We start from the raw sequence: 11587 nt of genomic DNA, 5'->3' as shown, positions 1-11587 counted from the left end.
ACAACCTGGGAACCGGTCAGAGTTTGGTCGGCATGTGGAAAAACATGTGCATCGATAAGTGCTACGATCTCCACACGGAATTAATGGCCGACCATTCCTCCCGTTGACATCGATGGCGTGTAGAGTTTAACGAAAGATACTTTTCTAGGCCATGGTATACGGCATCATTTATCGCCGCGTTTCTATTGCTCATAGCTTCGATATTGCAGCCAATCTTTTCTGTCTTAGATTATCTCAACACCAAATTTTAACCACAGCCTTATACCAAAGGCAAAACTTCAGAAGCTCTCAACACAATCAACTTTATTTAATTCAATCGTATGCTTCTTGCCCATTATTTATGTATTTGTGGTCCTAGAACAGATTGGCTTATGAAACTAATTCCCATTATTTATGTATTTGTAAATTGTAGTCTTGAACCGGATTGCCCTATGAAATTTGTGTACGATTATGTACTTATGGTGAATCGTTTTAATGATTCATGTATAAATTAATGGACATAGATGTTGTGGGAGTAGATTGACGTAGTGAAGTAGTGAAGCACAATTTCTTCTTCTCCATCTTCATCATCATTTTCTTCCTGATCGCACGTTCATTAAATTACCTACAAGTTGAACACGATGGCAAACAAATTGATTGATTATAGAATGTCCAAATCAACCCTAATGCAATTATTAGTTCCATGAGTCTCATGAACATACATACTTGTAAGTTGTTACAATAACGAATCACTTCCGCCAAATCCATTTAGTTTGTCTTTCATACCTCTCGTTTCCAAAAATTACTAGAAAGTTTGTTAGAATATCCCCCCACCAAACTTCACTAACTAATGGATGGATGATAGATTTGAAGGATTGGTTAGATGGCAATCGACAAGACAGGAGGAGTGGTCTATTGATCTCAAAATTCCATTGCGTGATATGCTAACGTTAGCCTATTGATCTCATTTTTGTGATATGCTTATGTAATCAATATTGACGGGTACAATCTAAAACTGAATCATTAAATACACTACATTAGTGATTGGATGGATACATATCTTTCTGTCATCGCCAGATGTAATTGAGAGGTTTGTATGAAGCAATTCATATGATAAGATATGGCGGCATCTTCATAGCTTTTACAGCAGCCTGGCCTACTCAAACATTAAAATTCTTCCACATGTTATTGCTTTTCATGGGGGATTATTGAGCATCCAAAACCGAATTTCGCTACGTCTTAATTAGACTTGCTTTTTCTCTTCTAATGTGACATAATTATGTTTCACGACCTTTAGAGTTTTCACCAACATTGTTTACAGGCTTTCAATAAACACGATATCTCTTAAACTTCACATTGTATGAATTTAGGGGTCATTTCATCCAGTTTTACTCAAATAATTGGCCTTCCATTGAGAAATTTCACTAAACTATTCCTTTGATGTGTCTTTTGTTTTTCAACCCAACTGCTTGGAACATTTAATTAGGGAAATAGACATCTTAACTAGGGGGGTAGTCTTTAGAGCACTCGGATATTAATATATTGACGTGGTCATATTTTAACATCTTCAAATATATCTCTTACACGTGATATCAATCAATTACATATTAGGCATAACACACCCATTTTAAAAGTCGAGTATTCAATAACTTTTTCCACAAAAACATAATTTCGTAAGTGAAAATACTACAAGGGTTAAAGTGTCATCAATGTTTAACTTTTTGTACTTATCAATGTCATACTTATATTATGATTCACATTGTTTCGTAATTTCATAATTGATTCTACACTTGTTTCATGGATGGGGTACATAGTGGGATATTCCCAACTTGGGTTCACAAGGTTGCCTTCAGGGAAAGAAACTCACCTTCAAAGTAATAAAGCTCACCTATCACTTAATGCTCCCCACAAATAGTTGGAGATCTTTATTCATATATAAATAACCTTGAGGTTATATCCACAAACAACAAGTATAAGAGAGCTCACCCTTTATCAAAATTATAGAAAATTGAACATTGCATCACAAGGAATCTATATCACTAACCTAGGGATGAGCATTATTTCAGATTACAATATTAGTAATTGTATGAACATAAAATCTATTTGCCACAAACCCCCCATTATTTGGGGAGATGGAAGTTGAATCAAAGACTTGTGAACAACTAACAACTTAGAGTATACAAAATAATATCTTTAAGCTTAGAAGAAGATGAAGAAGAAAGTATCAGTTCAGAAGAAGTAATAGTAGTAGAAGAAGAAGTGTCGATGAAAATGTGAAGATCTCGATTCCTCCCAAAAAATCTGGGAAGCCAAGTAGAAACCATATTGGGATGAAAACCTGACCATTGCACCATTGTATACAAATCTTGTGACCAAATTCTGTCTTGATGACTTTAAGGCACTATGTGTGAAGAAATTCATGCAAAGACATGAGAAATCAGATGTGGTAAAGCTCATAGAATACCTCATTCCTAAACCCCACGATCTTAACAAGCATTATTCAAACCTCTCCCAAGATTACATTAAAGATTTCCAACTTCTGGTTACTATCGATACCGTCTTCATTCATGAATTCTTATTCTTTTCGAGCACTACACGTTCGGCTCATAAAAGTGGCACATAAATGATCAAGTATCATGGAAAGAAACTTCAGCTCTATCTTCTGCGGACTGTGGTGTACGAAGGCACGGAGAATGTGTTGTGGAACCTGCTTGCCTATAAGCAAACCTCCAAAGAAGAGGTGAGTTTGCTAAGTATGTTGTCATAATGGATTCGCTCATATATAGAACAGAGGATCTAACAATCTTGACTAAGGCGGGGGTGATAGTGAAGCACCTCAAGAGCGATCAGAAGTTTGTCAACATGTGGAACAACATGAGCGGAAGTGTCACGATTCGATCATGCAGAAGATGGGACAAGATGACATGGGAGGTACTACGTGATTATGAAAACCCTTGGCATTGCATGTCTGTGGAGTTTCATGAGATGTTCTTCTCTCGCCCATGGCTGACTGCATCGGTCATTGCTGCAATGCTAATCCTCATATTGCCGTTATTGCAGACTATCTACGCAATCTTAGGTTATTACTAGTGGAATCTGTTATGTTTAGAAAGAGTCGAATGTGACATAATGATATTTCATGGCCTTTAGAATTTTCCTCAACATTGTTTAAAGACTTTCAATCCGATCCGACACTTTGTCTCCGATCAGGTTCTGGATGTATATCGCGGTCCTTACCGCCTCGGCCCAGTAGAACTTGGGCAAGCTCTTCTCCTCCAGCATTGCCCGCGCCGCTTCCACAACTGACCGATTCTTCCTCTCGGCCACGCCGTTCTGCTCCGGCGTGTATCTACAACTAAATTCGCGCCGAATTCCCATTTGTTGTAGATAACCGTTGAATTGACCAGAAAAGTACTATTTCCCGCCATCCGACCACAGGCAATTGATCTTTCGTCCCGTTTCCGTTTCCACGAACCCTCTGAGATCCCGGAAACAGTCGAAGACTTCGCTCTTGCTCTCAATGAGGTAGATCCACGTGTGCCGCATGTGGTCATCGATGAAGAAGATGAAATATCGGCTCCCGCCAAGACTAACGTTTTGTGTCGGCCCCCATACATCGGAGTTTATAAGGTCGAGCTTGTTCCGGCTCCGGTTTCGCTCGTTGGGGAAAGGAAGTCAGTGTTGCTTCCCGAGTTGGCAGGCTTCACAAATTTGTGCCGCTGGTAGTTGACGTGGCCTATCCGTTTGTGCCACAAGTCGATGTCCGACTCGGATTTTTGTCCCTTCGCGAACATTGCGGTGCCGCCGTCAGTGGAATCGAGGATGAACATCCTCCCGTCTCTGCACCCTTGCGCAATCACATGGCCTTCTTCCTCAATGAAGCACCCGAGGTGTGTAAACCAAACCTCCATCCCTTGGTCGACGATCTGTCCGACCGAGACCAAGTTCTTCGTGATTGCCGGAACGTGCAGCACGTTCATGAGTTTCCCTTTCTGCCCGACATGGCTAAGGGGAACTTCTCCGACATTCGCGATCGGATGCGGAGTGTCGTATCCAGTTACGACTACTCCAGGTTGTATCGGTTTTTCAAGGTACGAGAACCACTCCAATTCGCACTGTAGTCAGAAGTAGTGATGTCGTTTCCAATGAAAAGATTATGTATAAGCAGGCAATTAAGGAAGTCGAAGTGAGGAAAGTGGTGTTTCAAGATGTTACACCCTCTATTAGTGTGCAAAAGAATAATCCCACACCCATGCCAGACAGTTCTACATATGTTCACCCATATGAGGAAGTTCAAGATGATGACACATGTGTACAACCTGAGAACATTCAAACTCCGGTTTAGCAACCAATGAGACGATCTACCGATGTCTCTAGGCCACCTGCTAGGCTCACGAACTATGTGATGTTAACGGATGCAGGTGAACCCTCTTGTTATAAGGAAGCTATGTTGGCTAGTGGACATGCTAAGTGGGAGCATGCCATGCAAAGTGAATTGGATAGTATTCATAAGAATGGTACTTGGGATTTCGTAACTTTGCCAAAGGATAGGAAAGTATTACCATGCAAGTGGGTCTACAAGTATAAATATACATCTAATAAGACTTCTCCAAAGTACAAAGCACGCTTGGTAGCAAAAGGTTTCAAGCAAGAACAAGGAGTTGACTTTGATCAAATTTTCTCTCCCATAGTTAAGGTGACTACATTGTGTATGTTGCTTGCATTGGCTACGAATCAGGACTCCATTGAGCTTGCAAAGCCGTTGAGCACTCCATTGCCTACATATGTAAAGCTGAGCACATGTGATTTCCCCACATCTTATGAGGACAAGGAATTCATGACCATGGTTCCTTATCAATTTGCTATTCTTAGTCTTATGTAAGCCATGGTGGCTACAAGACTAGACATTCCATTTGTAGTGGGAGTGGTAAGTCGATTGATGTCAAATCCTAGTAAGAAACATTGGGATGCACTCAAGTCGATATTGAGATATCTGAGTGACACTAAAGATAAGTGTCTATGTTTGGGTAAAGGTGATGTCTCTATCATTGGATACACAGATTCAAATTATGTTGGATGTGTTGATAGTAGGAAATCTACTTCAGGGTATTTTTTTTAAATATGGGAGGTGCCATTTCTTGGAGATCTCATCTTCAAGAATGTGTCGCATTGTTAACTACAGAGGCAGAGTATATTGCAGGCAACGAGGCATGTAAGGAAGCAATTTGGCTGTCTCGTTTAGCTAGTGACATGGGTATACCTCAACATGTACCAAAATTGTTTTATGATAGTTAGATTGTCGTTGGTTTGGCTAAGAACCTAGGATATCATGCAAAGACTAAGCACATTGGAGTGCAATACCATTTCATTCGCGAATGTTTAGCTAATGGTTGTATTAGCCTTGAGAAGGTTGTTTCTCAAGAAAATGTTGCAGATGCATTGACGAAGGCCTTACCACAAGATTCATTGGGGCATTGTTGTCACTTGATGGGTATCACCTAGCGCCTTATGTAACACGCCCATCAAGTGGGAGGTATAGGCCTTGTGTACTTCAACCTCCTCTTGTTCATACTCTTAGTTTAGGCCCTTTAATGGGAGATTGATACATGTACAAAGTGTGAAAAGGCCAAAAGGTCAAATTGGTCTGTGCTCTTATGTTTTTACTTTAGTTTTCTTTTCTAGAAATAGCGTAAGATACTAAACCTCTCTGCTGCATATAAGCAGGAAATTTTGCAAGGTCTTAGGGGTTTTTCAGAGTTTTTTCCTCTCTATTGTTCCTGTCTCTGCATTCATACCCTTGGAAGAATTGTGGCTCTCTGCTCCACCGACATACAACAATGTTTAAAAAGAGGAGTTCTTCAAGAACTTATGGTACAAAAAATGCATCGCCTAATTAGTACCGATATCTTTTAATAAACGAAATAAGATTTGCAGAGGAGGCAAACAACTAGAACTATGGTGTGGAAGGTCGAAAATGTAATAAATTAGGATTATCGAAAACCATAGAGAAACATAAATGATTAACAATACATGATGTCTTGATGATAGGGGAATTTTAATGGCTAACAACATGCAATAATTCCAATAACTATGAGTGTTTCTCGATGTCATTGGCATTGAGTTTCAATTGAGATTGCTAGTAATGTCACTTGCATGTAGTATCAACAAAAACTGGTGTTATTAGTGCTAATTAGTGCTCGTAATATGAGGAGTGATAACCAATTTACTAGCATTTGCCACAAACTCCTTATTATTTTTATACTCACTCTTTTTCTCTCAAATAAATTGATCGGGAGTCACCTCATCCATTTTTTCTTTCTCAAACTATTAATGTCACCTTGAGACCTAATTCTATTAATATTTTACATATGTTGTACATATGTCATCACATTACTATGACCTATATTATGTTTCACAAATCACATTGTCATCACCCTACTCAATACATGGTCCAAAGAGAAGGACACACTAGCAAGTTGGGCTAAAAAACGCCTACTCTTAAAATCACTTCTCTCGTGTGTAACTTATAATAAATTATAGCACAATTGTAATGATAGCACATATTGCTCATAGATCCTCACAATCGGTCCATTGTATCAACACCTAAAACCTTCCTCTCTTGATAGATGTAAAGCTATTTGCGTGAAGAAATTCATGGAACGCTTGTCTACGTTCACAAATCCTCATAATCGCTCCATTGTATCAACACCTAAAACATTCCCCTCTTGATAGATGAAAGGCCATTTATGTGAAGAAATTCATGGAACGCTTGTCTATCTTGGGGAACTTGAAATGAATGTCTACTTGTAGAGTTTGGAATGGCCAATGATTGGGGTAAGTTAAAAGAGAATTCAAACCATCTAGACCACATATATAAACATCAAATAACGAGCCTATAGCATCTCTTTGTTTACTCTAGCTATTTGCAAATCACTCTCCTTTCTTTACATGGTATTAGAGCCCATTTCCCTACATATGTTCTGTTTCAAGCTCATGTTCACGAAGAGCCCGCTGATGAGTGCACAACAATCTACATAGACCGAAGAAACAAAGAAGAAATGATCATCAATACTCGGATAGGAAGCACTCTTCCTACGGAAAAGCTCGATAGGACAAACTTTGCAACTTGGAAGTACAAAATGCATCAGTCAGTACCTTGTTGGACAAGGGTACTGGACCTATATCGAAGGAGGTCACGAAATGCAACCCAGCCCAACACACGCCGACTACCCAGAACGAGAGCAGGCCATGAGTCGTGTGTTATACTACCATACATCATGTGTTCATGATCACATGCTTGGCTATACTTAAGAGGCGAAAATGCTGAAAGAAGCTAGGTGAATGATTATGAGAGATCGATGAGATAAATAAACAATACTAAGGAAACTGATACATAAACAAAACAAGAGAAGAAAAGACAAGACATTGGGATGGATTGAAATACAAGACATTGGGATATATTATCAAAGAGCATAAGACATTGGGATGGAGTGGCTTCTAGACTACGAGAAGAATCCAACAGAAAAAGGTTTCATGAGCAAACGGAAAGGAATGTACGACCCAATAGTACTACGAATTACAGCCAACACAAGTCTTTATAGAATTTCGGGAAGGGGTAGCTCTGAAGGGATGAGGTACATAGAAGCCTAGAGAGAAAGGCATAAAAGATGACATGATAGAGACATGTTTTCAACATGGAAATATGGAAGAGGTGATCAACTAGAACTATGGTGTGGAAGGTCAAAATGTAATATCTACCATTCAAATTAGGATTATCAATCACCTTAGAGAAACACAAAATGCTTATTAATAAAACGTGATTTCTTAAAGTTAGTGTAATTTCAATTACAAACTGCATGGCCATGGCTGTTTCCTGATTGCATTGGTGGTTTTCATTAACATTGCCAATAAGGTCACTTGCGTAATAACCAATTTACTAGGATTTACAAACTCTCCCTTTCTTTCATGTTTAATTGTTCCTCTTAATTAAATTGATCAATAGTAGACTCACTCAGTTTTTCTTTCTCAAACCAGTCACATCAGTTTGAGACCTAAATCCGACCAGACTTTATATTTGTCGTACGAATGTAATCACATGACTATGACCCGCACATTATGTTTTGCAAAGATATTGTGATCATTCTGGTAAATATTGTCATTAATCACATTGTCATTAACCAACGTGACACATTGTCCAAAGAGAAGGACACAAACCTATCAAGTAGGGCTGAAAATTTCCAGCTCATTCACAAACAACTACACCTCTTAATATCACTTCTCATGGGTAACTTTTAATGAATTAGAGCACCACATATTGCTCACCAGTCCTCACACCAAGTCCTCACAAACCCTCTTGATAGATGTCAGGTGCTTTTTGTGAACCCATATACCATCTCTGTGTTTACTCTACCTATTTCCAAGTCTTCAATTGGGGCTTTCGTCCTCTTAAATCTTCATTTGTGACACCTATCAAGGGTTTACAATTACCTTTATGTTATAGACAGTTGTTCATTAAGATTCACCATATGTCGTAAGATTGAGCTAAAGCGCCACTTTTTTGTCGGACATGCAACACGTACTAAATTTTAACTGGAACAAGGCAAGAAGATTGCTTAATTAACCAATGTTGAAGACAGAAATAGCTCCATAGTTCAATCAATATACAGATAATTTTACTATGTTATATTACTTCGATTTCGAGGTAACATGCAAAATGTCTGAATAGATTTGTTCTCCGTTGATAGAATCATTCTAACCTATACCTTTCATACGATATAACAGGAGGACAATATATTTTATTATAATTGGTTTGGAGTTTCACGTGATGATGTTCTTCAATTGGTATTTACATCTTTAATCATTTCATATCTATCAAAAACAAAAAGTATTCAACAAGATCTTAGAAGATCTCCTTATCTATATTAATCATAACTATTATTCAGTGATATATTTTGAAACCGCATTAAACATAACTGTCATGGGTCTTTTCATATATTATTGAGCGGTCTACAAAGAAACATGCACTAACAAGTCAAGACAACTGATACAGAAGCACACAGAACAATTCATTGGAATCAAGTATCAATTCAGATGAAGATAGGAACGATTTTCATCACCGTGATGCTCATCTTAAAGGCGAAGTCTCTATATTCATTTCCCCACACACAACACAACACAGTAGGAGGGAGTGTCCACGGAAAACCAAAAACTTATGAGGAGCACTGGATACTTTACACAAGCAAAGGCCTACGTGACACTATAAGATAGACAACATAAAAGAACAGAAATAAGATGATAAAATAGAAAATAATTCAATAATCGACTAAACGCATTGTAAGGTGCAATGATTCGGGTTTACATGGAAATTACTATTCTTCAAAAAAACCTCTATATCCTTTTTTCTCTCTTTCAAACACAGAATGCATCGCATTTAGATAAATTGACCTCCAGACTACGAAAAGAATATAAGCAACCACGATTTCAAGAGAACAAGCAACGAATCTGTGATACAAAAAGACAATTAAATTACGTGAAAGAACGAACATTACTAATATGTATACTGAGATTACTGAGCGTAGAAAAGACATCCAAAGAGTGACAGCTCCAAATAATAACGAGAATCATCACTACACCACTTTCACCGAAGAAGCAGCTGTGGAAAATCTAGAGTGCGCTGTGAAAGATGGGTTCCCGTCGACCAGACTTAAAAGAAACTAAATGGAGACTGTCAATCCTTGAATTGATCAACAACGATAACAACGAAGATACAGCTGATCCCGAAATTTTAAGAATTTCAAAGTACCCCAAAGCCTCCTCAAAGCCGAAGACCCAGACATACAAACCTAGATTACTGACCATGGGTCCATTCTTTAAAAGTCTAGAATTGGATTACATTATAAACCGCAAAGCAAATGCTACTAAAATGTTCATGAAAAAGCATGGCATAACAGGTATACAACAGCTCATAGAGGCATTCAAGTTTGATCAAGAACCTAGACTTACCTGGCACTATGCTGACATTTCCAACGCATATGGCGACATACAGTGGCTGGAACTTGTGATCGCTATCGACACAGTCTTCCTCTTAGAACTGCTCATAGAGAATGACAGGGCTGTCAAAGACGGGTGGTCTTCCATGTGGTCAGATATAGAGAGCATGAACAGGGATTCCCTCCTCCTCGGCAACCAAATTCCAATCAAATTTCTCCTGAAACTTTATAAACTCTACCCAACGACATTGACCTCTAATATGAATCAGGTAATCAGAAACTTTATTAACTGGAGGACTCCATTCTTTATTTTAGAGAAGAATATACAACAGATATTTGATGGGGAAGACGCCTTCGAGAGGAGTATTGGCTTAACACTACTTGAGTGCGTCTACCTGTCGAGAATTACGGATTTACGACATATTCCAAACGAGACTAGGGATGACTGTATGGACTGTAGAAAATTCATTTTAGAAGGATGTGGGAATATACATTGTGGAATATCCATTTCAGAAGAAGGCAGGAGAATACCTGGTCAATTGTGTTCTTCTTTACTGAACAACCTACAATGTTCCAACCTCGCAGCATCTAACAAAGGGAGGTCTGTTCCACTGCCAAGTGCATCTGAACTCCGCAAAGCCAACATTTCATTCACGGCGACCCTAGGTAACATTTCAGTGATAAAGTATAAGCACCGAAAACGTCGACTACATCTTCCGCTAATAATCGTGGACGATGAAACGGAGGATGTACTTATGGTGAATCGTTTTTATGATTCTTCTTAAATTAAATATTAGTATGATTCATATGTTTATTTAATGCCCGACTATTTATGTATTTGTAGTGCTGATCCAGATTGCCTGATGGAATATCGTAGAAGATTATATACTTATGTGAATCGTTTTCAAGATTCATGTATAAATTAAATATTTGTTTGATTTATAGGTTTATTTAATGCCCGACCATTTATCTATTTATAGTCCTGGACCATATATTGCGTTATGAAATATTGGGGAAGATTATGTACTTATTGTAAATCGTTTCAATGATTCATCTATAAGTTAGTTATTAGGTTGATCTACGGGTTTGTTTATTGCCCACTATTTATGTATTTGTAGTGCTGATCCAGATTGCCTTATCAAATATTGTGGAAGATTATGTGTTTATAGTCTTAATTAGACTTGCGTTTTCTCTTCTAATGTGACATAATTATGTTTCATGACCTTTAGACTTTTCACCAACATTGTTTCCAGGCTTTCAATAAACACGATATCTCTTAAACTTCACATTGCATGAATTCAGGGGTCATTTCATCCATTTTTACTCAAATAATTGGCCTTCCATTGAGTAATTTCTCTGAACTACTCCTTTGATGTGTATTTTGGTTTTGAACCCAACTGATAGGAACAATTAATTAGGGAAATAGACATCTTAACTGGGGGGTAGGCTTTACAACACTCTGATATTAATATATTGACGTGGTCATATTTTAATATCTTCAAATATATCAATCAATTACATATTGAGCATAACTCATGCATTTCGAAGGTGGAGTATTCAATAACTTTCACCACAAAAACATAATTTCCTAAGTGAAAATACTAGAGATGTCAAAGTGT

The sequence above is a fragment of the Azolla caroliniana genome, unplaced genomic scaffold (genome assembly GCF_043228905.1).
Source record: "Azolla caroliniana isolate FFs.n. ecotype wild unplaced genomic scaffold, voAzoCaro1.0.p SCAF_3, whole genome shotgun sequence".
Classification (NCBI taxonomy): domain Eukaryota; kingdom Viridiplantae; phylum Streptophyta; class Polypodiopsida; order Salviniales; family Salviniaceae; genus Azolla; species Azolla caroliniana.
The sequence above is the reverse complement of the archived record's forward strand: the minus strand, read 5'-3'. Positions refer to the sequence as shown.